Raw genomic sequence first — 16,607 nt, 5'->3', positions numbered from 1 at the left:
TTGCCATGGGAAAAAGAAGTCCTTTCCCCAGGGTCTGGGTGTCAGATGAAAGGTGGCCTTTGGGGTTCTGAGGACTTGTAGGGTACTACTTACTGGCTAGAGTAGAGGAAATGGATTCTATTTGAATATCTGTCCCACAGGTCCTGGTTGTCCTTGATGGGCTGCAGCTGTGAGCATTGAAGAGAACTGGGATAAAAGGGGGCGGCGTAGCCATTCAGGGAGAGCCTTGAAGGAGCCCTGAACTGGGAAAGAACAGCATGCAGAAGAAAGCGTCTGTGCTGTGAAGATCTGCAGCCATAAGAACACACCGAGGAGGTATGGACTTTAGCAATCTGAGAACAGCATGATGGGACTCTAGAGAAATAGAACAACAACAAGTGGTAGCTTTAGATTTGGAGCAATCCAGCAAAGCTTGCAAATTTCTTGCTGGGCACCACCCTCTTGGTCAGGGCGAGTGGCCAGAAATGGAGGCCATTTTCCATGGGGAAAACGAAGTCATTGGCCCAGGCTCTGGGTGTCAGATGACTGGTGGCATCTGGGGCTGTAAGGACTTGCAGGGTCCTAGTTGCTGGCAGCTTTCGTTCTGGAAGGATCCAGCAGAGTTTGTAGATTCCTGGCTTGGCACTGCCCTGCCTGCCAGGCAGAGTGGCCAGAAATGAAGGCCATTTTCCATGGGAAAAACGAAGTCCTTTCCCCAGGGTCTCAGGAATATGTTCAAGGTGGCGTTTGAGGCTCTAAGTACTTCCAGGGCCCTAGTTGCTGGCAGCTTTTCTTTTGGAAAAATCCAGCAACGATTGCATCATTCTAGCTAGGCTCCCACTTTCTGCCAGGGTGAGTGGCTGCCAAGGGAGGCCATTTGCCATGGGAAAAAGAAGTCCTTTCCCCAGGGTCTGGGTGTCAGATGAAAGGTGGCCTTTGGGGTTCTGAGGACTTGTAGGGTAGTACTTACTGGCTAGAGTAGAGGAAATGGATTCTATTTGAATATCTGTCTAGAGGCTTTGCCCCACAGGTCCTGGTTGTCCTTGATGGGCTGCAGCTGTGAGCATTGAAGAGAACTGGGATAAAAGGGGGCGGCTTAGCCATTCAGGGAGAGCCTTGAAGGAGCCCTGAACTGGGAAAGAACAGCATGCAGAAGAAAGCGTCTGTGCTGTGAAGATCTGCAGCCATAAGAACACACCGAGGAGGTATGGACTTTAGCAATCTGAGAACAGCATGATGGGACTCTAGAGAAATAGAAGAACAACAAGTGGCAGCTTTCGATTTGGAGCAATCCAGCAAAGCTTGCAAATTTCTTGCTGGGCACCACCCTCTTGGTCAGGGCGAGTGGCCAGAAATGGAGGCCATTTTCCATGGGGAAAACGAAGTCATTGGCCCAGGCTCTGGGTGTCAGATGACTGGTGGCATCTGGGGCTCTAAGGACTTGCAGGGTCCTAGTTGCTGGCAGCTTTCGTTCTGGAAGGATCCAGCAGAGTTTGTAGATTCCTGGCTTGGCACTGCCCTGCCTGCCAGGCAGAGTGGCCACAAATGAAGGCCATTTTCCATGGGAAAAACGAAGTCCTTTCCCCAGGGTCTCAGGAATATGTTCAAGGTGGCGTTTGAGGCTCTAAGTACTTCCAGGGCCCTAGTTGCTGCCAGCTTTTCTTTTGGAAAAATCCAGCAACGATTGCATCATTCTAGCTAGGCTCCCACTTTCTGCCAGGGTGAGTGGCTGCCAAGGGAGGCCATTTGCCATGGGAAAAAGAAGTCCTTTCCCCAGGGTCTGGGTGTCAGATGAAAGGTGGCCTTTGGGGTTCTGAGGACTTGTAGGGTAGTACTTACTGGCTAGAGTAGAGGAAATGGATTCTATTTGAATATCTGTCTAGAGGCTTTGCCCCACAGGTCCTGGTTGTCCTTGATGGGCTGCAGCTGTGAGCATTGAAGAGAACTGGGATAAAAGGGGGCGGCTTAGCCATTCAGGGAGAGCCTTGAAGGAGCCCTGAACTGGGAAAGAACAGCATGCAGAAGAAAGCGTCTGTGCTGTGAAGATCTGCAGCCATAAGAACACACCGAGGAGGTATGGACTTTAGCAATCTGAGAACAGCATGATGGGACTCTAGAGAAATAGAACAACAACAAGTGGCAGCTTTCGATTTGGAGCAATCCAGCAAAGCTTGCAAATTTCTTGCTGGGCACCACCCTCTTGGTCAGGGCGAGTGGCCAGAAATGGAGGCCATTTTCCATGGGGAAAACGAAGTCATTGGCCCAGGCTCTGGGTGTCAGATGACTGGTGGCATCTGGGGCTCTAAGGACTTGCAGGGTCCTAGTTGCTGGCAGCTTTCGTTCTGGAAGGATCCAGCACAGTTTGTAGATTCCTGGCTTGGCACTGCCCTGCCTGCCAGGCAGAGTGGCCAGAAATGAAGGCCATTTTCCATGGGAAAAACGAAGTCCTTTCCCCAGGGTCTCAGTAATATGTTCAAGGTGGCGTTTGAGGCTCTAAGTACTTCCAGGGCCCTAGTTGCTGGCAGCTTTTCTTTTGGAAAAATCCAGCAACGATTGCATCATTCTAGCTAGGCTCCCACTTTCTGCCAGGGTGAGTGGCTGCCAAGGGAGGCCATTTGCCATGGGAAAAAGAAGTCCTTTCCCCAGGGTCTGGGTGTCAGATGAAAGGTGGCCTTTGGGGTTCTGAGGACTTGTAGGGTAGTACTTACTGGCTAGAGTAGAGGAAATGGATTCTATTTGAATATCTGTCCCACAGGTCCTGGTTGTCCTTGATGGGCTGCAGCTGTGAGCATTGAAGAGAACTGGGATAAAAGGGGGCGGCGTAGCCATTCAGGGAGAGCCTTGAAGGAGCCCTGAACTGGGAAAGAACAGCATGCAGAAGAAAGCGTCTGTGCTGTGAAGATCTGCAGCCATAAGAACACACCGAGGAGGTATGGACTTTAGCAATCTGAGAACAGCATGATGGGACTCTAGAGAAATAGAAGAACAACAAGTGGTAGCTTTAGATTTGGAGCAATCCAGCAAAGCTTGCAAATTTCTTGCTGGGCACCACCCTCTTGGTCAGGGCGAGTGGCCAGAAATGGAGGCCATTTTCCATGGGGAAAACGAAGTCATTGGCCCAGGCTCTGGGTGTCAGATGACTGGTGGCATCTGGGGCTGTAAGGACTTGCAGGGTCCTAGTTGCTGGCAGCTTTCGTTCTGGAAGGATCCAGCAGAGTTTGTAGATTCCTGGCTTGGCACTGCCCTGCCTGCCAGGCAGAGTGGCCAGAAATGAAGGCCATTTTCCATGGGAAAAACGAAGTCCTTTCCCCAGGGTCTCAGGAATATGTTCAAGGTGGCGTTTGAGGCTCTAAGTACTTCCAGGGCCCTAGTTGCTGGCAGCTTTTCTTTTGGAAAAATCCAGCAACGATTGCATCATTCTAGCTAGGCTCCCACTTTCTGCCAGGGTGAGTGGCTGCCAAGGGAGGCCATTTGCCATGGGAAAAAGAAGTCCTTTCCCCAGGGTCTGGGTGTCAGATGAAAGGTGGCCTTTGGGGTTCTGAGGACTTGTAGGGTAGTACTTACTGGCTAGAGTAGAGGAAATGGATTCTATTTGAATATCTGTCTAGAGGCTTTGCCCCACAGGTCCTGGTTGTCCTTGATGGGCTGCAGCTGTGAGCATTGAAGAGAACTGGGATAAAAGGGGGCGGCTTAGCCATTCAGGGAGAGCCTTGAAGGAGCCCTGAACTGGGAAAGAACAGCATGCAGAAGAAAGCGTCTGTGCTGTGAAGATCTGCAGCCATAAGAACACACCGAGGAGGTATGGACTTTAGCAATCTGAGAACAGCATGATGGGACTCTAGAGAAATAGAACAACAACAAGTGGCAGCTTTCGATTTGGAGCAATCCAGCAAAGCTTGCAAATTTCTTGCTGGGCACCACCCTCTTGGTCAGGGCGAGTGGCCAGAAATGGAGGCCATTTTCCATGGGGAAAACGAAGTCATTGGCCCAGGCTCTGGGTGTCAGATGACTGGTGGCATCTGGGGCTCTAAGGACTTGCAGGGTCCTAGTTGCTGGCAGCTTTCGTTCTGGAAGGATCCAGCAGAGTTTGTAGATTCCTGGCTTGGCACTGCCCTGCCTGCCAGGCAGAGTGGCCACAAATGAAGGCCATTTTCCATGGGAAAAACGAAGTCCTTTCCCCAGGGTCTCAGGAATATGTTCAAGGTGGCGTTTGAGGCTCTAAGTACTTCCAGGGCCCTAGTTGCTGCCAGCTTTTCTTTTGGAAAAATCCAGCAACGATTGCATCATTCTAGCTAGGCTCCCACTTTCTGCCAGGGTGAGTGGCTGCCAAGGGAGGCCATTTGCCATGGGAAAAAGAAGTCCTTTCCCCAGGGTCTGGGTGTCAGATGAAAGGTGGCCTTTGGGGTTCTGAGGACTTGTAGGGTAGTACTTACTGGCTAGAGTAGAGGAAATGGATTCTATTTGAATATCTGTCTAGAGGCTTTGCCCCACAGGTCCTGGTTGTCCTTGATGGGCTGCAGCTGTGAGCATTGAAGAGAACTGGGATAAAAGGGGGCGGCTTAGCCATTCAGGGAGAGCCTTGAAGGAGCCCTGAACTGGGAAAGAACAGCATGCAGAAGAAAGCGTCTGTGCTGTGAAGATCTGCAGCCATAAGAACACACCGAGGAGGTATGGACTTTAGCAATCTGAGAACAGCATGATGGGACTCTAGAGAAATAGAACAACAACAAGTGGCAGCTTTCGATTTGGAGCAATCCAGCAAAGCTTGCAAATTTCTTGCTGGGCACCACCCTCTTGGTCAGGGCGAGTGGCCAGAAATGGAGGCCATTTTCCATGGGGAAAACGAAGTCATTGGCCCAGGCTCTGGGTGTCAGATGACTGGTGGCATCTGGGGCTCTAAGGACTTGCAGGGTCCTAGTTGCTGGCAGCTTTCGTTCTGGAAGGATCCAGCACAGTTTGTAGATTCCTGGCTTGGCACTGCCCTGCCTGCCAGGCAGAGTGGCCACAAATGAAGGCCATTTCCCATGGGAAAAACGAAGTCCTTTCCCCAGGGTCTCAGGAATATGTTCAAGGTGGCGTTTGAGGCTCTAAGTACTTCCAGGGCCCTAGTTGCTGGCAGCTTTTCTTTTGGAAAAATCCAGCAACGATTGCATCATTCTAGCTAGGCTCCCACTTTCTGCCAGGGTGAGTGGCTGCCAAGGGAGGCCATTTGCCATGGGAAAAAGAAGTCCTTTCCCCAGGGTCTGGGTGTCAGATGAAAGGTGGCCTTTGGGGTTCTGAGGACTTGTAGGGTAGTACTTACTGGCTAGAGTAGAGGAAATGGATTCTATTTGAATATCTGTCCCACAGGTCCTGGTTGTCCTTGATGGGCTGCAGCTGTGAGCATTGAAGAGAACTGGGATAAAAGGGGGCGGCGTAGCCATTCAGGGAGAGCCTTGAAGGAGCCCTGAACTGGGAAAGAACAGCATGCAGAAGAAAGCGTCTGTGCTGTGAAGATCTGCAGCCATAAGAACACACCGAGGAGGTATGGACTTTAGCAATCTGAGAACAGCATGATGGGACTCTAGAGAAATAGAACAACAACAAGTGGTAGCTTTAGATTTGGAGCAATCCAGCAAAGCTTGCAAATTTCTTGCTGGGCACCACCCTCTTGGTCAGGGCGAGTGGCCAGAAATGGAGGCCATTTTCCATGGGGAAAACGAAGTCATTGGCCCAGGCTCTGGGTGTCAGATGACTGGTGGCATCTGGGGCTGTAAGGACTTGCAGGGTCCTAGTTGCTGGCAGCTTTCGTTCTGGAAGGATCCAGCACAGTTTGTAGATTCCTGGCTTGGCACTGCCCTGCCTGCCAGGCAGAGTGGCCACAAATGAAGGCCATTTTCCATGGGAAAAACGAAGTCCTTTCCCCAGGGTCTCAGGAATATGTTCAAGGTGGCGTTTGAGGCTCTAAGTACTTCCAGGGCCCTAGTTGCTGGCAGCTTTTCTTTTGGAAAAATCCAGCAACGATTGCATCATTCTAGCTAGGCTCCCACTTTCTGCCAGGGTGAGTGGCTGCCAAGGGAGGCCATTTGCCATGGGAAAAAGAAGTCCTTTCCCCAGGGTCTGGGTGTCAGATGAAAGGTGGCCTTTGGGGTTCTGAGGACTTGTAGGGTAGTACTTACTGGCTAGAGTAGAGGAAATGGATTCTATTTGAATATCTGTCTAGAGGCTTTGCCCCACAGGTCCTGGTTGTCCTTGATGGGCTGCAGCTGTGAGCATTGAAGAGAACTGGGATAAAAGGGGGCGGCTTAGCCATTCAGGGAGAGCCTTGAAGGAGCCCTGAACTGGGAAAGAACAGCATGCAGAAGAAAGCGTCTGTGCTGTGAAGATCTGCAGCCATAAGAACACACCGAGGAGGTATGGACTTTAGCAATCTGAGAACAGCATGATGGGACTCTAGAGAAATAGAACAACAACAAGTGGCAGCTTTCGATTTGGAGCAATCCAGCAAAGCTTGCAAATTTCTTGCTGGGCACCACCCTCTTGGTCAGGGCGAGTGGCCAGAAATGGAGGCCATTTTCCATGGGGAAAACGAAGTCATTGGCCCAGGCTCTGGGTGTCAGATGACTGGTGGCATCTGGGGCTCTAAGGACTTGCAGGGTCCTAGTTGCTGGCAGCTTTCGTTCTGGAAGGATCCAGCAGAGTTTGTAGATTCCTGGCTTGGCACTGCCCTGCCTGCCAGGCAGAGTGGCCACAAATGAAGGCCATTTCCCATGGGAAAAACGAAGTCCTTTCCCCAGGGTCTCAGGAATATGTTCAAGGTGGCGTTTGAGGCTCTAAGTACTTCCAGGGCCCTAGTTGCTGGCAGCTTTTCTTTTGGAAAAATCCAGCAACGATTGCATCATTCTAGCTAGGCTCCCACTTTCTGCCAGGGTGAGTGGCTGCCAAGGGAGGCCATTTGCCATGGGAAAAAGAAGTCCTTTCCCCAGGGTCTGGGTGTCAGATGAAAGGTGGCCTTTGGGGTTCTGAGGACTTGTAGGGTAGTACTTACTGGCTAGAGTAGAGGAAATGGATTCTATTTGAATATCTGTCCCACAGGTCCTGGTTGTCCTTGATGGGCTGCAGCTGTGAGCATTGAAGAGAACTGGGATAAAAGGGGGCGGCGTAGCCATTCAGGGAGAGCCTTGAAGGAGCCCTGAACTGGGAAAGAACAGCATGCAGAAGAAAGCGTCTGTGCTGTGAAGATCTGCAGCCATAAGAACACACCGAGGAGGTATGGACTTTAGCAATCTGAGAACAGCATGATGGGACTCTAGAGAAATAGAACAACAACAAGTGGTAGCTTTCGATTTGGAGCAATCCAGCAAAGCTTGCAAATTTCTTGCTGGGCACCACCCTCTTGGTCAGGGCGAGTGGCCAGAAATGGAGGCCATTTTCCATGGGGAAAACGAAGTCATTGGCCCAGGCTCTGGGTGTCAGATGACTGGTGGCATCTGGGGCTCTAAGGACTTGCAGGGTCCTAGTTGCTGGCAGCTTTCGTTCTGGAAGGATCCAGCAGAGTTTGTAGATTCCTGGCTTGGCACTGCCCTGCCTGCCAGGCCAAGTGGCCACAAATGAAGGCCATTTCCCATGGGAAAAACGAAGTCCTTTCCCCAGGGTCTCAGGAATATGTTCAAGGTGGCGTTTGAGGCTCTAAGTACTTCCAGGGCCCTAGTTGCTGCCAGCTTTTCTTTTGGAAAAATCCAGCAACGATTGCATCATTCTAGCTAGGCTCCCACTTTCTGCCAGGGTGAGTGGCTGCCAAGGGAGGCCATTTGCCATGGGAAAAAGAAGTCCTTTCCCCAGGGTCTGGGTGTCAGATGAAAGGTGGCCTTTGGGGTTCTGAGGACTTGTAGGGTAGTACTTACTGGCTAGAGTAGAGGAAATGGATTCTATTTGAATATCTGTCCCACAGGTCCTGGTTGTCCTTGATGGGCTGCAGCTGTGAGCATTGAAGAGAACTGGGATAAAAGGGGGCGGCGTAGCCATTCAGGGAGAGCCTTGAAGGAGCCCTGAACTGGGAAAGAACAGCATGCAGAAGAAAGCGTCTGTGCTGTGAAGATCTGCAGCCATAAGAACACACCGAGGAGGTATGGACTTTAGCAATCTGAGAACAGCATGATGGGACTCTAGAGAAATAGAACAACAACAAGTGGTAGCTTTAGATTTGGAGCAATCCAGCAAAGCTTGCAAATTTCTTGCTGGGCACCACCCTCTTGGTCAGGGCGAGTGGCCAGAAATGGAGGCCATTTTCCATGGGGAAAACGAAGTCATTGGCCCAGGCTCTGGGTGTCAGATGACTGGTGGCATCTGGGGCTGTAAGGACTTGCAGGGTCCTAGTTGCTGGCAGCTTTCGTTCTGGAAGGATCCAGCAGAGTTTGTAGATTCCTGGCTTGGCACTGCCCTGCCTGCCAGGCAGAGTGGCCACAAATGAAGGCCATTTTCCATGGGAAAAACGAAGTCCTTTCCCCAGGGTCTCAGGAATATGTTCAAGGTGGCGTTTGAGGCTCTAAGTACTTCCAGGGCCCTAGTTGCTGGCAGCTTTTCTTTTGGAAAAATCCAGCAACGATTGCATCATTCTAGCTAGGCTCCCACTTTCTGCCAGGGTGAGTGGCTGCCAAGGGAGGCCATTTGCCATGGGAAAAAGAAGTCCTTTCCCCAGGGTCTGGGTGTCAGATGAAAGGTGGCCTTTGGGGTTCTGAGGACTTGTAGGGTAGTACTTACTGGCTAGAGTAGAGGAAATGGATTCTATTTGAATATCTGTCTAGAGGCTTTGCCCCACAGGTCCTGGTTGTCCTTGATGGGCTGCAGCTGTGAGCATTGAAGAGAACTGGGATAAAAGGGGGCGGCTTAGCCATTCAGGGAGAGCCTTGAAGGAGCCCTGAACTGGGAAAGAACAGCATGCAGAAGAAAGCGTCTGTGCTGTGAAGATCTGCAGCCATAAGAACACACCGAGGAGGTATGGACTTTAGCAATCTGAGAACAGCATGATGGGACTCTAGAGAAATAGAACAACAACAAGTGGCAGCTTTCGATTTGGAGCAATCCAGCAAAGCTTGCAAATTTCTTGCTGGGCACCACCCTCTTGGTCAGGGCGAGTGGCCAGAAATGGAGGCCATTTTCCATGGGGAAAACGAAGTCATTGGCCCAGGCTCTGGGTGTCAGATGACTGGTGGCATCTGGGGCTCTAAGGACTTGCAGGGTCCTAGTTGCTGGCAGCTTTCGTTCTGGAAGGATCCAGCAGAGTTTGTAGATTCCTGGCTTGGCACTGCCCTGCCTGCCAGGCAGAGTGGCCACAAATGAAGGCCATTTTCCATGGGAAAAACGAAGTCCTTTCCCCAGGGTCTCAGGAATATGTTCAAGGTGGCGTTTGAGGCTCTAAGTACTTCCAGGGCCCTAGTTGCTGCCAGCTTTTCTTTTGGAAAAATCCAGCAACGATTGCATCATTCTAGCTAGGCTCCCACTTTCTGCCAGGGTGAGTGGCTGCCAAGGGAGGCCATTTGCCATGGGAAAAAGAAGTCCTTTCCCCAGGGTCTGGGTGTCAGATGAAAGGTGGCCTTTGGGGTTCTGAGGACTTGTAGGGTAGTACTTACTGGCTAGAGTAGAGGAAATGGATTCTATTTGAATATCTGTCTAGAGGCTTTGCCCCACAGGTCCTGGTTGTCCTTGATGGGCTGCAGCTGTGAGCATTGAAGAGAACTGGGATAAAAGGGGGCGGCTTAGCCATTCAGGGAGAGCCTTGAAGGAGCCCTGAACTGGGAAAGAACAGCATGCAGAAGAAAGCGTCTGTGCTGTGAAGATCTGCAGCCATAAGAACACACCGAGGAGGTATGGACTTTAGCAATCTGAGAACAGCATTATGGGACTCTAGAGAAATAGAACAACAACAAGTGGTAGCTTTAGATTTGGAGCAATCCAGCAAAGCTTGCAAATTTCTTGCTGGGCACCACCCTCTTGGTCAGGGCGAGTGGCCAGAAATGGAGGCCATTTTCCATGGGGAAAACGAAGTCATTGGCCCAGGCTCTGGGTGTCAGATGACTGGTGGCATCTGGGGCTGTAAGGACTTGCAGGGTCCTAGTTGCTGGCAGCTTTCGTTCTGGAAGGATCCAGCAGAGTTTGTAGATTCCTGGCTTGGCACTGCCCTGCCTGCCAGGCAGAGTGGCCACAAATGAAGGCCATTTTCCATGGGAAAAACGAAGTCCTTTCCCCAGGGTCTCAGGAATATGTTCAAGGTGGCGTTTGAGGCTCTAAGTACTTCCAGGGCCCTAGTTGCTGCCAGCTTTTCTTTTGGAAAAATCCAGCAACGATTGCATCATTCTAGCTAGGCTCCCACTTTCTGCCAGGGTGAGTGGCTGCCAAGGGAGGCCATTTGCCATGGGAAAAAGAAGTCCTTTCCCCAGGGTCTGGGTGTCAGATGAAAGGTGGCCTTTGGGGTTCTGAGGACTTGTAGGGTACTACTTACTGGCTAGAGTAGAGGAAATGGATTCTATTTGAATATCTGTCTAGAGGCTTTGCCCCACAGGTCCTGGTTGTCCTTGATGGGCTGCAGCTGTGAGCATTGAAGAGAACTGGGATAAAAGGGGGCGGCGTAGCCATTCAGGGAGAGCCTTGAAGGAGCCCTGAACTGGGAAAGAACAGCATGCAGAAGAAAGCGTCTGTGCTGTGAAGATCTGCAGCCATAAGAACACACCGAGGAGGTATGGACTTTAGCAATCTGAGAACAGCATGATGGGACTCTAGAGAAATAGAACAACAACAAGTGGCAGCTTTCGATTTGGAGCAATCCAGCAAAGCTTGCAAATTTCTTGCTGGGCACCACCCTCTTGGTCAGGGCGAGTGGCCAGAAATGGAGGCCATTTTCCATGGGGAAAACGAAGTCATTGGCCCAGGCTCTGGGTGTCAGATGACTGGTGGCATCTGGGGCTCTAAGGACTTGCAGGGTCCTAGTTGCTGGCAGCTTTCGTTCTGGAAGGATCCAGCAGAGTTTGTAGATTCCTGGCTTGGCACTGCCCTGCCTGCCAGGCAGAGTGGCCACAAATGAAGGCCATTTCCCATGGGAAAAACGAAGTCCTTTCCCCAGGGTCTCAGTAATATGTTCAAGGTGGCGTTTGAGGCTCTAAGTACTTCCAGGGCCCTAGTTGCTGGCAGCTTTTCTTTTGGAAAAATCCAGCAACGATTGCATCATTCTAGCTAGGCTCCCACTTTCTGCCAGGGTGAGTGGCTGCCAAGGGAGGCCATTTGCCATGGGAAAAAGAAGTCCTTTCCCCAGGGTCTGGGTGTCAGATGAAAGGTGGCCTTTGGGGTTCTGAGGACTTGTAGGGTACTACTTACTGGCTAGAGTAGAGGAAATGGATTCTATTTGAATATCTGTCCCACAGGTCCTGGTTGTCCTTGATGGGCTGCAGCTGTGAGCATTGAAGAGAACTGGGATAAAAGGGGGCGGCGTAGCCATTCAGGGAGAGCCTTGAAGGAGCCCTGAACTGGGAAAGAACAGCATGCAGAAGAAAGCGTCTGTGCTGTGAAGATCTGCAGCCATAAGAACACACCGAGGAGGTATGGACTTTAGCAATCTGAGAACAGCATGATGGGACTCTAGAGAAATAGAACAACAACAAGTGGTAGCTTTAGATTTGGAGCAATCCAGCAAAGCTTGCAAATTTCTTGCTGGGCACCACCCTCTTGGTCAGGGCGAGTGGCCAGAAATGGAGGCCATTTTCCATGGGGAAAACGAAGTCATTGGCCCAGGCTCTGGGTGTCAGATGACTGGTGGCATCTGGGGCTCTAAGGACTTGCAGGGTCCTAGTTGCTGGCAGCTTTCGTTCTGGAAGGATCCAGCAGAGTTTGTAGATTCCTGGCTTGGCACTGCCCTGCCTGCCAGGCCAAGTGGCCACAAATGAAGGCCATTTCCCATGGGAAAAACGAAGTCCTTTCCCCAGGGTCTCAGGAATATGTTCAAGGTGGCGTTTGAGGCTCTAAGTACTTCCAGGGCCCTAGTTGCTGCCAGCTTTTCTTTTGGAAAAATCCAGCAACGATTGCATCATTCTAGCTAGGCTCCCACTTTCTGCCAGGGTGAGTGGCTGCCAAGGGAGGCCATTTGCCATGGGAAAAAGAAGTCCTTTCCCCAGGGTCTGGGTGTCAGATGAAAGGTGGCCTTTGGGGTTCTGAGGACTTGTAGGGTAGTACTTACTGGCTAGAGTAGAGGAAATGGATTCTATTTGAATATCTGTCTAGAGGCTTTGCCCCACAGGTCCTGGTTGTCCTTGATGGGCTGCAGCTGTGAGCATTGAAGAGAACTGGGATAAAAGGGGGCGGCGTAGCCATTCAGGGAGAGCCTTGAAGGAGCCCTGAACTGGGAAAGAACAGCATGCAGAAGAAAGCGTCTGTGCTGTGAAGATCTGCAGCCATAAGAACACACCGAGGAGGTATGGACTTTAGCAATCTGAGAACAGCATGATGGGACTCTAGAGAAATAGAACAACAACAAGTGGTAGCTTTAGATTTGGAGCAATCCAGCAAAGCTTGCAAATTTCTTGCTGGGCACCACCCTCTTGGTCAGGGCGAGTGGCCAGAAATGGAGGCCATTTTCCATGGGGAAAACGAAGTCATTGGCCCAGGCTCTGGGTGTCAGATGACTGGTGGCATCTGGGGCTGTAAGGACTTGCAGGGTCCTAGTTGCTGGCAGCTTTCGTTCTGGAAGGATCCAGCAGAGTTTGTAGATTCCTGGCTTGGCACTGCCCTGCCTGCCAGGCCAAGTGGCCACAAATGAAGGCCATTTCCCATGGGAAAAACGAAGTCCTTTCCCCAGGGTCTCAGGAATATGTTCAAGGTGGCGTTTGAGGCTCTAAGTACTTCCAGGGCCCTAGTTGCTGCCAGCTTTTCTTTTGGAAAAATCCAGCAACGATTGCATCATTCTAGCTAGGCTCCCACTTTCTGCCAGGGTGAGTGGCTGCCAAGGGAGGCCATTTGCCATGGGAAAAAGAAGTCCTTTCCCCAGGGTCTGGGTGTCAGATGAAAGGTGGCCTTTGGGGTTCTGAGGACTTGTAGGGTACTACTTACTGGCTAGAGTAGAGGAAATGGATTCTATTTGAATATCTGTCCCACAGGTCCTGGTTGTCCTTGATGGGCTGCAGCTGTGAGCATTGAAGAGAACTGGGATAAAAGGGGGCGGCGTAGCCATTCAGGGAGAGCCTTGAAGGAGCCCTGAACTGGGAAAGAACAGCATGCAGAAGAAAGCGTCTGTGCTGTGAAGATCTGCAGCCATAAGAACACACCGAGGAGGTATGGACTTTAGCAATCTGAGAACAGCATGATGGGACTCTAGAGAAATAGAACAACAACAAGTGGTAGCTTTAGATTTGGAGCAATCCAGCAAAGCTTGCAAATTTCTTGCTGGGCACCACCCTCTTGGTCAGGGCGAGTGGCCAGAAATGGAGGCCATTTTCCATGGGGAAAACGAAGTCATTGGCCCAGGCTCTGGGTGTCAGATGACTGGTGGCATCTGGGGCTCTAAGGACTTGCAGGGTCCTAGTTGCTGGCAGCTTTCGTTCTGGAAGGATCCAGCAGAGTTTGTAGATTCCTGGCTTGGCACTGCCCTGCCTGCCAGGCAGAGTGGCCACAAATGAAGGCCATTTTCCATGGGAAAAACGAAGTCCTTTCCCCAGGGTCTCAGGAATATGTTCAAGGTGGCGTTTGAGGCTCTAAGTACTTCCAGGGCCCTAGTTGCTGCCAGCTTTTCTTTTGGAAAAATCCAGCAACGATTGCATCATTCTAGCTAGGCTCCCACTTTCTGCCAGGGTGAGTGGCTGCCAAGGGAGGCCATTTGCCATGGGAAAAAGAAGTCCTTTCCCCAGGGTCTGGGTGTCAGATGAAAGGTGGCCTTTGGGGTTCTGAGGACTTGTAGGGTAGTACTTACTGGCTAGAGTAGAGGAAATGGATTCTATTTGAATATCTGTCCCACAGGTCCTGGTTGTCCTTGATGGGCTGCAGCTGTGAGCATTGAAGAGAACTGGGATAAAAGGGGGCGGCGTAGCCATTCAGGGAGAGCCTTGAAGGAGCCCTGAACTGGGAAAGAACAGCATGCAGAAGAAAGCGTCTGTGCTGTGAAGATCTGCAGCCATAAGAACACACCGAGGAGGTATGGACTTTAGCAATCTGAGAACAGCATGATGGGACTCTAGAGAAATAGAAGAACAACAAGTGGTAGCTTTAGATTTGGAGCAATCCAGCAAAGCTTGCAAATTTCTTGCTGGGCACCACCCTCTTGGTCAGGGCGAGTGGCCAGAAATGGAGGCCATTTTCCATGGGGAAAACGAAGTCATTGGCCCAGGCTCTGGGTGTCAGATGACTGGTGGCATCTGGGGCTGTAAGGACTTGCAGGGTCCTAGTTGCTGGCAGCTTTCGTTCTGGAAGGATCCAGCACAGTTTGTAGATTCCTGGCTTGGCACTGCCCTGCCTGCCAGGCAGAGTGGCCACAAATGAAGGCCATTTTCCATGGGAAAAACGAAGTCCTTTCCCCAGGGTCTCAGGAATATGTTCAAGGTGGCGTTTGAGGCTCTAAGTACTTCCAGGGCCCTAGTTGCTGCCAGCTTTTCTTTTGGAAAAATCCAGCAACGATTGCATCATTCTAGCTAGGCTCCCACTTTCTGCCAGGGTGAGTGGCTGCCAAGGGAGGCCATTTGCCATGGGAAAAAGAAGTCCTTTCCCCAGGGTCTGGGTGTCAGATGAAAGGTGGCCTTTGGGGTTCTGAGGACTTGTAGGGTAGTACTTACTGGCTAGAGTAGAGGAAATGGATTCTATTTGAATATCTGTCCCACAGGTCCTGGTTGTCCTTGATGGGCTGCAGCTGTGAGCATTGAAGAGAACTGGGATAAAAGGGGGCGGCGTAGCCATTCAGGGAGAGCCTTGAAGGAGCCCTGAACTGGGAAAGAACAGCATGCAGAAGAAAGCGTCTGTGCTGTGAAGATCTGCAGCCATAAGAACACACCGAGGAGGTATGGACTTTAGCAATCTGAGAACAGCATGATGGGACTCTAGAGAAATAGAACAACAACAAGTGGTAGCTTTAGATTTGGAGCAATCCAGCAAAGCTTGCAAATTTCTTGCTGGGCACCACCCTCTTGGTCAGGGCGAGTGGCCAGAAATGGAGGCCATTTTCCATGGGGAAAACGAAGTCATTGGCCCAGGCTCTGGGTGTCAGATGACTGGTGGCATCTGGGGCTGTAAGGACTTGCAGGGTCCTAGTTGCTGGCAGCTTTCGTTCTGGAAGGATCCAGCAGAGTTTGTAGATTCCTGGCTTGGCACTGCCCTGCCTGCCAGGCCAAGTGGCCACAAATGAAGGCCATTTTCCATGGGAAAAACGAAGTCCTTTCCCCAGGGTCTCAGGAATATGTTCAAGGTGGCGTTTGAGGCTCTAAGTACTTCCAGGGCCCTAGTTGCTGCCAGCTTTTCTTTTGGAAAAATCCAGCAACGATTGCATCATTCTAGCTAGGCTCCCACTTTCTGCCAGGGTGAGTGGCTGCCAAGGGAGGCCATTTGCCATGGGAAAAAGAAGTCCTTTCCCCAGGGTCTGGGTGTCAGATGAAAGGTGGCCTTTGGGGTTCTGAGGACTTGTAGGGTAGTACTTACTGGCTAGAGTAGAGGAAATGGATTCTATTTGAATATCTGTCTAGAGGCTTTGCCCCACAGGTCCTGGTTGTCCTTGATGGGCTGCAGCTGTGAGCATTGAAGAGAACTGGGATAAAAGGGGGCGGCTTAGCCATTCAGGGAGAGCCTTGAAGGAGCCCTGAACTGGGAAAGAACAGCATGCAGAAGAAAGCGTCTGTGCTGTGAAGATCTGCAGCCATAAGAACACACCGAGGAGGTATGGACTTTAGCAATCTGAGAACAGCATGATGGGACTCTAGAGAAATAGAACAACAACAAGTGGCAGCTTTCGATTTGGAGCAATCCAGCAAAGCTTGCAAATTTCTTGCTGGGCACCACCCTCTTGGTCAGGGCGAGTGGCCAGAAATGGAGGCCATTTTCCATGGGGAAAACGAAGTCATTGGCCCAGGCTCTGGGTGTCAGATGACTGGTGGCATCTGGGGCTCTAAGGACTTGCAGGGTCCTAGTTGCTGGCAGCTTTCGTTCTGGAAGGATCCAGCAGAGTTTGTAGATTCCTGGCTTGGCACTGCCCTGCCTGCCAGGCAGAGTGGCCACAAATGAAGGCCATTTTCCATGGGAAAAACGAAGTCCTTTCCCCAGGGTCTCAGGAATATGTTCAAGGTGGCGTTTGAGGCTCTAAGTACTTCCAGGGCCCTAGTTGCTGCCAGCTTTTCTTTTGGAAAAATCCAGCAACGATTGCATCATTCTAGCTAGGCTCCCACTTTCTGCCAGGGTGAGTGGCTGCCAAGGGAGGCCATTTGCCATGGGAAAAAGAAGTCCTTTCCCCAGGGTCTGGGTGTCAGATGAAAGGTGGCCTTTGGGGTTCTGAGGACTTGTAGGGTAGTACTTACTGGCTAGAGTAGAGGAAATGGATTCTATTTGAATATCTGTCCCACAGGTCCTGGTTGTCCTTGATGGGCTGCAGCTGTGAGCATTGAAGAGAACTGGGATAAAAGGGGGCGGCGTAGCCA

Source organism: Agelaius phoeniceus, unplaced genomic scaffold (genome assembly GCF_051311805.1).
Source record: "Agelaius phoeniceus isolate bAgePho1 unplaced genomic scaffold, bAgePho1.hap1 Scaffold_222, whole genome shotgun sequence".
Classification (NCBI taxonomy): Eukaryota; Metazoa; Chordata; class Aves; order Passeriformes; family Icteridae; genus Agelaius; species Agelaius phoeniceus.
The sequence above is the reverse complement of the archived record's forward strand: the minus strand, read 5'-3'. Positions refer to the sequence as shown.